This window comes from Diabrotica undecimpunctata, chromosome 2, assembly GCF_040954645.1.
Source record: "Diabrotica undecimpunctata isolate CICGRU chromosome 2, icDiaUnde3, whole genome shotgun sequence".
NCBI lineage: Eukaryota > Metazoa > Arthropoda > Insecta > Coleoptera > Chrysomelidae > Diabrotica > Diabrotica undecimpunctata.
Window position 1 is genome coordinate 147432776 of NC_092804.1, and position 15883 is coordinate 147448658.

General features: G+C 34.4%; 1 protein-coding gene across 1 annotated transcript in view; it reads right to left on the minus strand.

The window, feature by feature from the left end:
• LOC140433947 (retinal guanylyl cyclase 2) overlaps window positions 1-15883 on the minus strand; it is a 518935-nt gene that overhangs the window by 303762 nt on the left and 199290 nt on the right. The window lies entirely within an intron of this gene.

The window sequence follows — 15883 nt, forward strand, 5'->3', positions numbered from 1 at the left end:
TTAAAATTGAATCGGTCATTTCAAAAAGTGCATAAGTCCAAAATTTTCAGAAACTAACATTTTCTGCGGAATAGACTCCTCTAAGATAAACTCACGTTGTGTGCAAAAACGACACCAGTCCGTAAATAATCTGTCGAAATACTCTACAACTAAAATTGAAGGTCTGTGCAAAAACAACGCGAGTTCAGGGCGTATGCAGTTTTTGTTGTGAATTTGTAAACATAATTTCTAAGAATTTGGTTGGTAGCCGAGATCGTATGATTGTTAAGTCGTTTATGTTACCATGTTTTTATTTCAGTTTTTATTAATGTCTTGTGTTGTGAGGTTAAGTGCTTGACAACGATTAATTTAAATTTATTGGTTTTTTGTTATTTAAACAAAGAAATAATATGCCTACTTCATCTGACGATAGTGTACATGAACATTTACCCTTAAAAAAGAGAAAACCCAATCCAGATAAATACAGAAGGAATGTCAGTAATGCCGTAATGCCAAAGTTAAAGGTTTACAACACACTAACTCTAAAGGAAATATTGTACCAGCTAGATCTCTAGGACCTAAATGCACGTAAGTAATAATTTATGCTATTATGTGGTTTACAGAGGTTTGTTTATAACTGTTTTTATTAGCAATTTTAATATTTCATTAATAAAACCATATTTTTTTCGCAATAAATAAACAAACTACAATAATTTAATATTGTAGTAAAGGTTCTTATTTTGCAAAATTTAAAAATATAAACTTAGTGTCAATTCAATAAACACTTGTTCCAAGGATAAAAATCTGAGTTTTTTGTAATATTAATGAGAGGTTTAATATCACTATACAGGAATTTATTAGCTACAAACTTATTTTATGTTATAGTGTTCTAGAAATTTCACCGTTTCTTAAAAATCTCTTTTCTTTTTAGATGCAGAGCAAAATATTTCCAAAAATTTTCTGAAGAAGAATTGGCTTTTTGTGTTGACACACTAAACAACTTTTCCACCAAAAATGAGCAAGATATATTCTTGCAGCAAAATATCGAAAAGGTGCCTGTTCAGAGACACCGTGCCCGAAAAGAAGAAGCAGTGTTGAAAGAATTTCAAGTCACCTATCATGTTCCAACTCGAAAGAAGAACGAAGAGGTCTATAAAAAGGCTTTTACTTTGATTTATGGGATATCAGAAGGTCGTGTAACAAGAATTTGCAGCTTGCTTCTTAAGGCCATGATCGACAGGCGAGTAAAACTGCGGTTTTGTGGCTCGTCGGTAAAGCTCGTCAGTGTATCATTGCAATACCGCGGTTTTATATACCTACGAGCCTGGCTCGCGGCTCGTCAGTTTGTTTTATTTTTTACTTGGCTCGTCATTTAAAACGCGCGTGTATCACTACTGGTGAGCAAAACCGGCAGTTTTCAGCGACCGTTGAAGTGAAAAGATCAGTTTTTAATCATGGATATGCGTACTCTCAGCCACGACTTTTTATTAGAATTTATATATTGTTGACGAGAATGTGTTTGTTTATGGAAATGTACATCGCCAGAATACAAACACAAAACAACTCGACTTAACGCATATGTTAAACATTTAAATACTCAACGTCTAGGACGTCTCCGCTTTTTTTTTGTAATTTCGTAGTATGCTATAGCGAGGTAATATAAAACTTCACTTTCAGTTGAACACGACATGTTAGCTGTGGACGGTTGACAATGGCTGTTTTGCTCGCTAGTCGATCAGCACTAACGAGCCGCGAGTAAAACCGTCGTTCTTAAAACCGCGGTATTATGGCTCGCTCGTCGATCACCAACTTTAAGTATTTGACCCCCTGTGATAGGCGAGGATAACACCCGAAATGGAATACCAAATAGATGTCAAAACCATGCATAGTCTTTTTAAAGAAAAACATCCAAATGTGGATGTTAAGAATAAATACTACGCAAAATATTTTAAATTCTTTGCGTTTTGGTGGACCCCAAGTTGATACCTTTATTAAGTGCGAAGAATTGGTTACAAAAATCAACAGCTAGTTCCTAGGAGCACATGCCAAACGTACCGCAGAAGCTAAACTAGCGGTTCATAAAAGAAGATAAATTTTGTAAGAGATATTTGTGAAAATTGAGAGGCCGCAGTTGTTCTCACGTTCGATTTTATGCAAAATCTTCCTCTGGCCTGTATATCGATACGAAAGATATTTTATTTGCGTCAACTATAGGTGAACTGCTTCGGTACAAAAAATGTTAAAACCAAGGAATCTGTGTTTTACGTTTATCAAGAAGGTCAAGCCAATAAAGGCGCTAATGAATTTTGTTCCATGTTGTCCCATTATTTTGAAACTTTTTTCCCCGATAACGTACAAGAAGTATTTTTGTTCAGCGACAACTCTCCTGGACAAAATAAGAACCATACGATGATCCGGTTTTTGTGCTCATTGACGGATACAGACAGATTTTTCAAAATAATCCATTACTTTCCAATCAGAGGACATTCATTTTCGCCGAATGATCGAGATCTTGGGCTGCTGAAATCAAAAATTAGGAAGCATGACACAATTTATGTGCCAGACCAATATTATTGCCTTATGGCTGGAGCTGGGACAAATTTTTCCGTTTTTGGGTGGCTAACATATTACAAGCGAAACTGCCTCTCAAATGAAAGCCTAGGTTCAAAGGTACAAAAGCAACAAAACGCAGCTTCTCTCCATCGTCGTTTGTGTCATTTCAATACGATAATCATGCAAAAGGTACAGTTGTGACTCACGATTTTATTGACGGTTTCGTTAGTCATACGTTTCGTCTTTCCAAAACCAAAGGCCCCGTGTTGCTACCAACACATTAGCTTACCCAAATAATGCTGTAGCCATTAATCCCAAAAAAATTGCAAATATCAAGCAAGTTTAAAACAGCATTTTAGAAAAATATAAACCATTTTACGAGAAAATTTTCCAGTGGCCTACCAGTATGAATTTGATTTTGTTCCATAATATTATTATTTAATAATTACCAGTTTTTGTAGTTACTATACTTTCGAAATAAAAAAATAAATGGTTGTATTTCTGTTTTTATTTTTCGTTTCATGCAAAAATAGCATTAGTCCAATATTTTAAAAGTCATTTTTCAAAAAACCTTTATTTTTTTCGAGACGATTTGTAGATCAATATGATAAGAAACACAATTACAATATAACTTTGGATTTTAAGGTCATCAATTTCATCCATCTTTCAACTATTTAGTTTTTTTGCTCTCCTGTAAAATTAGGAATATGTGACTTGTGTTGTTTTTGAAATGACCGATTCAATTGTTATCCGGCTATGCCCTATCAACTAATTATCTAGTTAGAAATGGAACATTACTGTCACGTGTGCTTCTACTTTTTTATCGGCTTTCAAAAACATCAGTAATAATAAATGGTTTCTTTGGTTGTGTGAGCAACTATCATTTTATTATTTCTATTTTTCACTACACACTGTTTTGCGACTAGCTATTTACTTTTCTATATATACATTTCATTGAAACAGACACTTTGAAGACCCTAAATCACGATAATTTTTTAAAAATCTCACCTCACCAAAATTTGATAAAAAAAATACTAACCTACTTTTAAAAACATTTGATATTTTTCATTGCTGATTATTTTAAAAAAAAACATTCAATTTAATTAAATAAATGAATATTTAAAATTTAAATTAAATAAACTAAAATAAATTAAAAATAAACGTGTGTGTATATATAAATATAATAAATTTCAATTTACTGTCATCCTATTTTATAATTTTATACAAAAACAGGCTCTATTTTTCATTCCGTGTTTTCGCTAAATCATGATTACTGGGACGAAAGAACTTTGTTACCGATTATCTACTGACCGCAATTTCCAGAAACTGGAAACGCCGAAGATTTCTTAAAGAAAAGGTTGGTTTTATTGTACAACAGGCCATAAAGAATATTTAAGAGTATTTCTGAAATTGAATTTCGGTTAAATTTAAGGAACGAATCGTTCTGTATCATAAAATTGCTGTAAATAAAAATCAAAAGACTGAGATTTAAGAGCCAGCGGGGTTACTTTTCGCATTTTCTTTGAATAGGGTAAAATTGAAATTTAATTTTCCGTTAATAATTATTATGGTTTACGAAATACTCCCTATTAGTTATACTAAATGTTTTAAAATATTCTTATTATTTAATTTTTAAATATTTAATTTTAGACTTGAACGATTTAAATCAACTCTACTAAAAGTTTATAAGTTTTATTTTTCCGTGTTAATGAACACTATTTATAACATATCTACAAAAAAATTTAAAGTTTTTCAAAAAATGTTTGAATTACGACGTGGTGCTTATACGCACCATTGGCCAAATCTAAGAACATAATTTGTACAAACAAAAAAAAATTCATTTAATTTCTGCTGTAAAATTTTTCAAAATTATCTGCGTCTAAATGTACAGCTGGTTCTAAAAAAACTGATACGACTTTTAGTAAGATTTGATCATTTTGAGCAGTGTATTTGATTGGTCTGACATTGTATTATATTTATTATGATAGACAAATAATAAAATAAACAAACAAACAACAAACAATTGATTACATATGTTAATTCATAAATTGTAATAAGTATTAAGTCCTAAATTTTGTTATTATTTTGAATTCCTGCATTTTATAAACAGTATATAAATGATAGTTTTTACATAAAATTGGGTTGTTGTTATTATTTTTATTATTATTATTAAGGAATAAAACAAAACGACTTAACTCAATAATATATTAAAGCAAAAATTGTAACCAAATTAAAAGATAACTGGACACTCTCATAGACATAGGCAGCAAAACATTTTAACACAAGCAGAACTACAGTTTTTCTATTAATTAATTTTTTTGGTTAAGACCAAAACTATATTAAATTTATGTATGTAAAAATTAAATTATTATTTTATAATATCAGTTTGCGACAGTTTGTAGTCTTCGGTCCATCTGCGTGAAAGGAACTATGGAATTGTCTTCTTCAGAGGGTTCTTCCCAAACCTGTTGTGTACCGTGCCACAGCTCTTGTTGTTGTTATGTTGTTATTCTTGAGCCACTGGTATATTATATTTGCAGTGTGAACATGTGAACAGCATAATTATCTTGTTGGAGGATAAAATTATTTTCTGGATACAACTGTTCTACACTGGGAAACATGATGTTTTCTGGAATATTTAGATAAGTCTGCCCAACCATCCATCAATACAAAATACCATCCCCATTCCTCTACATAAAATCCATGCCCATACATTGGCGCTAAAATGATCAGCTGCTCGATATCTATCAACATATAGAGGATTAAATCTATTATTATCTGGTATATACACCATAATTTTACTCTATTTAGAAGATTGAAAAATTTTCTCACCTGTAAATATTACCCTGTCGCAAAAATCTTCTGATGGAATAGGTTCTCTTGGTGGCCTCCAAATACTGGTACATTTTGTAGCATCATCTTAACAATTTATCAGACAGACTGCCAAATAAAATTTAAACTTTAATTAAGACATGGCTCCTGTAACACTCAAGCATGCAAGCCTTTGTGTGCTACTGAGCAATCGAATCGCCCCGGACTGTTTTTGTTCCACCACGCCACTGAACCATAAGTTATCATGGGCCTTATAACCCTTGTGTACAACCAGAGGTTCATTTTAAGATTTAACCCCCAATTCTTACCACACATTCGTCTACATGTGTTCAGGGCCATAGTGGCCTTCTGTGTGACTTTATGAATGTGTGCATTCCATGTCAGCCTCTGGTCGAATATTACACCTAAGTACTTGGCCTGACTTGTGAATGGGATTTCTACTCCCTTGAGCACTAGTGGCTGTAAGCCTTGCAGTGCTCTTTTTCTGGTGAAGGGAACAACAGATGTTTTTTTAGGGTTAACCTTCAGGCCTTCTTCCTCACACCAGCTGTCCACCACCCTCAGAGCGACTTAAAGTCTCTCCGAAATTATTTTGGTAAAGCGTCCTCGGACTACAATTACCAAATCGTCCGCATAACCCAGACAGTAAAAACCCTCCCTGGACAGTGTATTAAGTAGGTCGTCCATAAGCGTAGCCCACAGTAATGGGAATAAAACTCCACCTTGTGGGCAGTCGCTTCCTGCCTTCGCTTCAATAGTGGCTTCACCTAACGAGGACACAATGATCCTGTTTGTTAAGGTCGCCTTTGTCCACTAGCATATGAAGGCAGGAACTCCTCTTCTTTTAAGCGCGTCCGTTACAGACTCGAAGGAGACGTTATTAAACGCTCCCTCCACGTCCAGAAACGTCGCGACCGCTATCTCCTTGTCATCTAGCTACTTTGAGAGCAGTCTGTTAAGATCATCCAGCGCCAAGTCAGTTGACTTTCCTGGCTGGTATGCATATTGGCGATCGCTAAGTGGATTCTCCATCAGCACGTCGTCCCTAATATACCTGTCTATCAATCTTTCCAGCGTTTTTGCTAGGAAAGAGGATAGACTTATTGGTCTGTATGACTTGGGGGTCTGGTCCATTACCCTACCAACCTTGGGGATATATGTGACTTTCACCCTTCGCCATGCGGTTGGAATATATCTCCATGCCAAACTAGCTTTGAAGATCTTTGTTAGATGCGGGATGATTACATCCTGTCCCTTCTGTAGCAAGGCTGGATAAATCCCGTCCATTCCAGGTGATTTGTATGGCTGGAATTTATTGATGGCCCACCTGACTTTTTCCGGTCTCGTGATGTCGGTAGCTAACTTCTAGTCCGCCTTAGTAGGCCTTCTGGGATGAGCTACCTCTACCGAAGGATTATTGTCAATGGATGAGCTGGAAAAATTTACCTTGGTGAGCATTATTAAGCTTTCCTCCAGGGTTTCTACATACTTTTCGTCCTCTTTCTTCAAGAGGCCGACCTGATTCGCAATACTATCCTTAGCCAGGACCTTGTGGATTCTGGAACATGCGGGAGCCTCTTCGACTTCCTCGCAGAACTTTCGCCACGAGTCTCTTTTGGCTTTTCGGATCTCCTTATTATATTGCGTCAGTTTTTCTCTATAAATGGCCCAGTCCTGGTTGAATTTGGCTTTATTGAATAGCCTTCTTACATCTGCCCTAAGCTTTTGTAAGTGTTCATTCCACCAGGGTGTGTTTTTCTTTCCTTTCTTTTCTCTCTCTGGACAATTCTCCTGGTAAGCGACCAGAACAGCTCCCCTCACCGTTTCGACTGTCAGTTCGAGATCTTCCGTATTTTTTATGGTGCCGATTCCTCCCTCAAGAGACTTCTCGAGTGAGCCTCTATAGCCTTCCCAATCCGTCTCTCTCGGGTTCCTGAACCTTGCCACCATTCGAGTCGAAGTAATTAAATCAAATCGAATGTGCCTATGGTCGGAACATGAAGGTTCCTCTGACACATGCCAATTCTTTATAGTATCGTACGTTTTTTCACTGCAAAGTGTTACATCTAAGACTTCTTTGCGCGTGGCTGTAACGAAGGTAGGTTTATTTCCTATATTGGCTATTTCTAAACCCATGCTTAAGATGAACTGTAGTAAAGACTCACCTCGACTGTTGATGTTCGTACTCTCCCATGCCAGATGGTGGGCATTGGCATCACATCCCAGTATTAGATGAAGGTTCTCCCTTCGGCTGTAGGTTATAACGTCCTCTACTATGCCTGGGCGGAAGACCTTCTCTCCAGCGAAGTAGGCAGAACAGACCAACCATCTTTTACTACCTTCCTCGGTGAAAGCGGTTAAAATACCTGTAACAAAGTCTCTGGAGCAAAGATCCGGAATCAGTGTACAGTTTACTTCGTTACCATATACAATGCATGCTCGAGGTGTCTCTCCTTTCGCATCGTATAGTAACTTACCTTGTTGCGGCTTCAAGCCTGCAATATTCCCTCCGTGGAGCCATGGTTCCTGCAGTAGGGCCAAGTCCAGGCCTTCCATGTCAAACCTTCTGCACAAAACCGCCGACGCAGCTTTAGCATGATGAAGGTTGACCTGCAGGACCTTTACTCTGCCTTCCTCTAAACTGAAGGCTAACTTTCGGGTTTTCCCGTGTCCTCTACCCCTTCCATGGGAGCGGCCACCCGCTCAGTGGCTTCTAGCCTTCTGGGCGGGTTTGTAGCACTCCCCTGCAAGTTGGTACGGACTTCCTTTCGGGATTATTCCTTCTTTAGCTCCTTCCCTCGACTTATCATCCTTAGGGCGAGCCTTGTGTTTGGTCGAAGTGTTAACCTTCTTTGGCGCTGCTTTAGAGCTTTGCCTCTCTGAAGGTTTTACTTCTTTTCTTTTTTGCTTAGCCTTGACTGCCGAGGTTGCGACAGTTACGCCTTGCAACCCCGATGATCCGGCCTCTGCAGCCTTCTTATAGTACCCATCATCCTTGACACGGAATTTAATTCTTCCGATGCCAAAGTAAGGACACATTTGAAGTTTGTTGAGTTCCTCAAAGGACTCTTTGTCCATTGAGAGGACCCATACCTGCCCTTTTTCTGCAGGTGTTTTGCCCAAAACGGTCCATATAAGGGTGTTGAGCTTTCGGTTGCTGACCCTTAATCGAGTCAGCACACTTTCCGCCTCCAACCTCTTTCCGTCCTCGTCTGGGATGTAGACATTGAAAACTGAAGTTTTAACTCGTTTCAAGGATGACCTAAGGACAGCAGTGGTGAAAAGTGGTAGCGGTGGAAAAAACTCTTCCAACTTCACACCTCACTTGCAGTAAGGTGTACAATTTTTGCGTCCACGACTTAAAACGAGCTAAGGTCGTTGAGATTGCAAGAAACGGGCATCTTGCACACTTAAATATATTGAAACGTTACCTTTAATTATTGAGAATATGTAATTGCAGATAATAGAATAAGAGTGCTCCTATTAAGACAATTGTAGAGTCAATAAATCACCATTTATTGACTCGACAATGATTGAGTGTCAGGTCATTTCTTTATGATCCATGGATCCAGAAATAGACCTACTCTATTATTATTTTTGTTTTTATCAGATATTTGCCTTCAAAGTCTATATCTTGAGGGGTTACCGTGAGGATTGGCACATGGAATGTGACCAGGATTGTGCCGTACTTGCTAAAGCTTGGGTATTAGTTCCAGAGCACTGATGAAAAGTTGTGAAAAAAGCTAGTAGGAACTTTCTTATTGTCGATATAGCAGATTCTTACCTCTTTATAATAGCCACGTGATAAATTACTTGTTGCAAAAATAATCGGTATACAGAAGATGGTATTGTTTCTTTTACCTTGCTGTACAACAAAATTTAATCAATCCAGATAAGTACAAAGATCTTAATATTATATAATTAAGGTACAATTTATCAAAACTTTTACAAAGAACTAACAACAGCTCATCCCAAGAACAGGAGGAAGAAGAAGCAAGTTGCCGACAATGATGTTGAAGAACAAGACAACATATTTTTTACAGACAATGAATTATAAATCATCTGTTTTTTTTGTAAAATATATTGTTATCAGAGCTAACTCTGGTTTTTAGTACCAATACCCTTTTTTCATAGGACAAGATGGATAAGCGCTTTATCTTATGCGAATATTTCTAACAGTAGCATTTTGATTGACGGGTGAAGATGACCGTGTTTTCTTTATGAGACCCGTCTCATACCCACCCGTCAATAAAAATCCTCCTAAAACATGGTGTGTCAAAAATGTTTGCTCCAACCCCTGCGCCAATCCCCGCGCCAATTCTCACGCTAACCCCCAAGGTATATACTTTGAAGGCAAATATCTCATTAAAATAAAAATAATAGAGTAGGTCTATTTCTGGATCCATGGATCTGAAATCTAAGTAATGACACAAAGAAATGTTTCTAGAATCCAAGATAGCGAAATGATATTTTTCAAAAGAGTGAAAGAAATTACAAAACTCTGCCATATAGAAATATTTACTCGATTCATCAATTTATATATATATATATATATATATACATATATACATATATATATATATATATATATATATATATATATATATATATATATACATATATACATATATATATATATATATATATATATATATATATATATATATATATATATATATATATATATAATTTGCTTATTATGTCCGTCTATCTGTCTGTCTATCCGTAACGAAAACAAACCAGCGCCACCTTTCCACAAAAACTAATATTATCTGTGTAGCGAGTGACGTTTTCTGCAACGTGTTGGGATTTATTTACCTGAACATGTCTTTGTAGCTTAAGTATTTATCTTTGATGTTTATACCTTTGATTAGTTATCTTTACAATGTAAATTTTTGTTGTCGAGTAACAGTTGTATAATTTTTGTAATTTATTTGTATTGTCTGCGGTTATTTTAAAAAATAGAAATTTTCGTATTGCACAACCAGTTTTCTTATGTATGTTTATATCATATTAACATTAAATCTGCTGTCTACAATGTTTAGACTAAAACTTTACACTTTTATTCGTCTTTAAACGTTTTATTTTGCATTTTTCATACATTTACAATATCAAAATAAATCTGCGTAGAAAATTTTTGGTGTGGCAAAACAAAAGCATTTTAGTAGATCATCATATGTTTTGAATCCCGTTACGTTAGAATCGGGCTACATTCTAGTAAGAAAATAAAATAGTACAGAACAAAACGGAATTAACATATAAACAAAATTAATGAAAATCGCTTAATGGAAAAACCTCTAAAATAAAAAAAGGAGTAGGAAGAAGTATAGAACGTCTTTAGAAAAATGGAACGAAGTTTGATGGCAAACTTCTCGGAACAGGCAAGAAATGGATAATCCCTGTAATGAAGAAGATTAATTTATCATAAAAGTATAAAATACAATGCTGATTCTGTCTTCTTTAACCTATTTTCAGTATAAAAGGAAAATTATAAACATAAATACTGCTTCTCGTTCCTTATCAAAAGTCATCAGTTATGAATTATATTCACAAAAGAAAACTTTTTGTTGCCCATTCTATTTTTCCCGCGAGGAGTAAATTTCATTCTCTTCCGTAATGATATCACCGAGTTAATTAAGTTAGTGCTTTGTCTGTTCCTGTCCTCTCGTGTTTGCCTTTTTGTTAACGTTTTTTAGCTTTTAGTTCGTATTCTGTGTAGAGAGCGAGTAAAACATCTAGTTATATTTTCTTGAACAATGCTTTAAAAATTAATATGAAATAAATTTACGATAAACAATAGGTTTAATTGAATATGTTCGGCCTTGACAAAAAGTTCTAAGCAGGACCTGTCTGGGCTCCGAATATTTTTGAATTACAGTTGAATTGACAAACAGTATTTAAGACTGAGGAGTTTAAATATTTACGTTTTAGTTAAATCTAAAATATCAAACCGAATATTCTGAACTGGATCTATTATTAGTTGACGTGGATTAAACAACAACTAAAAAACACACAAGTGGGTCTTATTTGGATCAACTGGTGGGTCTTTTTGCGAATCACTGTACCCAATAAGGCCCACAACCTGATTTTAAAAAAACCATTAAAACCCTAAAAGTATTAAAATTTTATAAACTTTACCACAATAAAAAAAGAGCTTTGAGAACTGCTTTGAGTAATTAAGTAGAATATTTAATAATTATTTAATAATAATTAAAGAAGACCGACCTTATGTGGGTCGCGAACCTTACCTGAAAAATTTTACAAAACTTGTGGTGGACCGTTGACAAATAAAACGTATTCTAATTTGGACAGCAGCTGGCAGGAGCACTGCGTAAATACAAATTTTGAAACGTTGATATTGTTACCAATATAGCACTTCAATTACCTCAATTAATTTACAAATAAAGAATTTAATATAAATAAAAATTGGATAACAGATATTCCGAAAGAATCATCATACTATTCCATTTATTTACATAGAAAGTCATTTATTATTTTATTCCAATAAATGGACAGGTACAAGAAGATTATGATATTTCAATAAAAAACATTTAAAGCTTTACCCAAATATCTGACAATGTTTGGTTAGCATAACATAGATTGAATGATAAATGAAACCTCTAGAAACAAATTAAAAAGGTATAATTTTTATTTATTCGTTCGGTTTTCAGATTGAAATTCGTTTAAATACAAAATTAAAAACCAATATTTTCATTTGATCTATTATATGAATTCAATTTTAATATCGTTTCACCGAATGAGTAATGGTTCGTGGGACTATTAATCATTCTTTGATGTTCTAAAATTATAAAATGATGTCTTTTGATTTTGTCAGTATTCGAAAATATATTGATGTAGATGATTAAAATATAACTAAAAATAATATAGCAGGTAATGACACCAGGCTACCACTCGAAGTAAGATAACTTATAACAAAGGCAATATACTTTCGATACCTTTTGTTAATGGCATTGTGAAGTCTGAATTATTGGACAATATTTCTGACATTTAAAATCTTTTAAAATAATTTTCGTAGATTGGATGCATCAATTCAGCATGAACTTTCTACTAGGAAATGATATTTATCTTTCAATGAGTGCGGCTTAGTGCAATTTTTGGTCGTTAGGAACGATAAAAGTATATACAGGGTGTCCAGAAACTCTCGTGACAAACGAAGACCGAAAATTCCTCAGATAATTTTAAGATAATTTAACCCAATTCACCTAGTTAGAAAATGCTTCCTAAGGAAGCTAGAGCTCTTTGAAGATGACGCCTTATAATTTTTTTTAATACCACGAGAACGGTTTTAGCTAGTAAAACAAAAACATCCATAGTTGAATCGATTCCATTTATTGCGAATTTGCGGTACCGTGTCCGTTTTGGGTAGGTCTACGGTTATTTTACCGCATAACTTTTTTGTCTTAAATTTTAAGCATTTATTATACTATATTATTGAATTTTCGGGTATTCTAGTACTAAAAGGTATTCTTAATCGGTAGAATAGACCGTTCTTTAGAAAAATCGATTTGAAAATTTTTCTTTTTTTCGTCATGAAAGTTAAATTAATACGTACTTTAATTAATTTCATAAATTATCTTTTGTTTCAATAAATCCAAAAATCCAAAAATTTTGGTAAAAGAAGAAAAAATTTAATTGAAACAATTTTTTTTAAAGAGTTTGAAAAACAAAGTATTTATTACGAATATTATGGAATGAAACTAACACAAAAGAACAAGTATCAAAAGTAGATAGTTACAAAAATGCTCTATGTTGATGACCATTACTGTTTATGTATAAATTTGCCCTTTTGCTTAGAAAACGCTGAATTATTTGAGTTATTTCTAAATTCGTTGCAAGCATCTTGTATCCTTAGCCAGAGTTGTGCAGGATTTTGTACATTCCTGCTAAAGTGGGCCGGACAGCCGTTATGTAGAAACCATAAGTTTTGCCGAAAATGCACATGATCTAACGAATGAAGTAAAACATTTTGCAGGAAATGTAAGTAATCAGCACCATTTAAACGAGCAGACAATTCCACATGCCCAGGTAGATAATCGTTGACTAATCCTATCCAAACGTTTATAATAAACGCTGATGCTTAAATTCTTGAACAACGTGGGGATTGTTATCAACGTACGAATAATATTGTGCATTATGCACAATAAAAATTCACATTTTTTGTGAATATAGCTTTGTCGCAAAACAAAATGTATCTGAAAAAATCTTTTTAATTTTTCTGATTTTGTAACCATCTAGCGAATTCTTCACGAGCAGAAAAAATTCCTTGTAGCAGTGCTTGTACCTTTGTAAAATAATAAAGGTTTAAATTTTCGCTGTGTAAGATATTTTCTATGGAAGATTTTAAAATTGTCTGATACATGGCAGATAATCTTCGAACACTAATTTCTGGATTTTACTCAACTTTTATTAAAATAACATTTTTATGTGCTGCTGTTACATCATCATCTCGCCCATTATTTTTTGAAACCACTGAACCTGTTTCTCTTAATTGTTGATGAAGAGCTGTACAAATTAATTGAGTGGGATCACTTACTTATTTACTTACTCCTTGGCGTTACAACCCTTCATGGGTTTTAGCCGACTCGACAACATGTCTCCACTGTTTTCTGTCGTGAGAAACCTCCATCCAATTCTCCATGCCCATAGTGCTTAGGTCTCCTGCTATATTATCTCGCCACCGGAGAAGAGGGCGTCCACGTGGTCTCCCTTCTTCAGTCTTCCTTTGTTTTATGATGTTGGCGTTTGGGTACTTAAGTTCTTCAAGCTCTTTGTTAGTTTTTATCCTATATTGTCCTGATGCTTCATCCAGCACAGGACCAAAGATCTTCTTTAGGATTTTTTTTCCCAAACACAGAGTCTCTCTTCGTTTGCTTTTGTTATCGTCCACGTTTCGCTTCCATAGATCACAACGGGTCGTATGATTGTTTTATAGACTTGCATCTTCGTACGTTTTGTTAGTTGTTTCGATTTTATAAGGTTTTGGAGGGCAAAAAGACATTTGTTGCCGTCCTGGATCCTGTTGTTTATTTCCTGTGATCCGTTATTGTCTTCAAGTATTGTTGTTCCAAGAAACTTAAATTCTCTAACGCGCTCAAAGTTAAAGTCATCGATGGTGATGATGAAGTGGGATCACGATTGGAAAGTTTGTCAGGGTATCTACGTTGTGCTTCTCGAGTGTTATACCTCATTTCACCATAAACTAAAGCATATCAGCGTATTCCTCATTAGTAGAATCCATTGTTGTTGAATTAAAATTGTTATATTTGAATGTTCAAGATAACATAGAGTATGATCTAAAATCAATCGAAGTTAAAGCATGGAGAAGAGTTGCCAGAGACAGGGGCGAATGGAAGATTGTTCTGAAGAAGGCTTTGGCTCATAACGAGCTGTAATGCCACTGATGATGATGATGATATTTGAATGCCACAAAATAAAAAACAAAAGAATAAACTTCTCGAATTGACCACTGTTTGACAATGAAAAACGAAGGATATACTTATGTTGGCAGGTACACGGCGAATTAGTGCAAAAAATATTAATTTAACTTTTACGATGAAAAAACAAAATATTTTCAAATCGATTTTTCTAGAATGTGGTTTATTCTACTGATTTCTAGTAATAGCACCTCTTAGTACTAGAATACCTAAAAATTTAATATTCTGGTATCACGAATGCTTAAAAGGTGAAAACAAAAAAGTTATGCGTTAAAATATTCGTTTACCTACCCAAAACGGACACCTATGATCGGTATTAATTAATAATATCGATTTAACTCTGGAAGATAAATAATTGCACCAGTTTTAGTTTTTCTAAATGAAAGCGTTCTGGAGTTATTTAAAAAAAAAGTAATTACAAAGCGCCATTTTTAAAGAGCTCTAGCTCCCTTAGGAAGCATTTTCGGGCTAGATGAATTAGGTAAAATTGTCTTAAAATTATCTGACGAATCTTTGGTCTGCGTTTGTCAGGAGAGTTTTTGGACACCCTTTATATGAACAATAAAATGTTGTATAAGTCAAACATCAAGAAAGACGCCAAAAAAAAAACGAGTTATAGGATATTTGACTTAAGGAGGACTTCATTGGCAGATTTTGATTTGATATGAAGAAGTTGAGATTCATTCGAAATAACTTTGAGCTATAGAGATGACATAAATAAAAACTAAAGTTATAAATGTAACAAATGTTAAAAAATTTTAGCATTAAAAAGGTCACTAAAAATATAACAAGTGGTTTCAAAATACCGGTAGAAATAATAAAACTAGTGGAAGAGCATAAGTTGTATTGGCATTCTACATCTAGTATTCTATAAAAAGTTAGAGAAGCAGATTATATAGACAAAGTTCGGGTTTCGAAATGGAATGGGTAATCGAGAAGGACTATTTGCCATCAACATACTGATTCAGCGATATTGTGATGTAAATGGTGACCTACACTTGCTTATGACTACAAAAAAGTTATTAGTAACGTATTGCTAAATGTACAAAAAATTGATAAAGTTA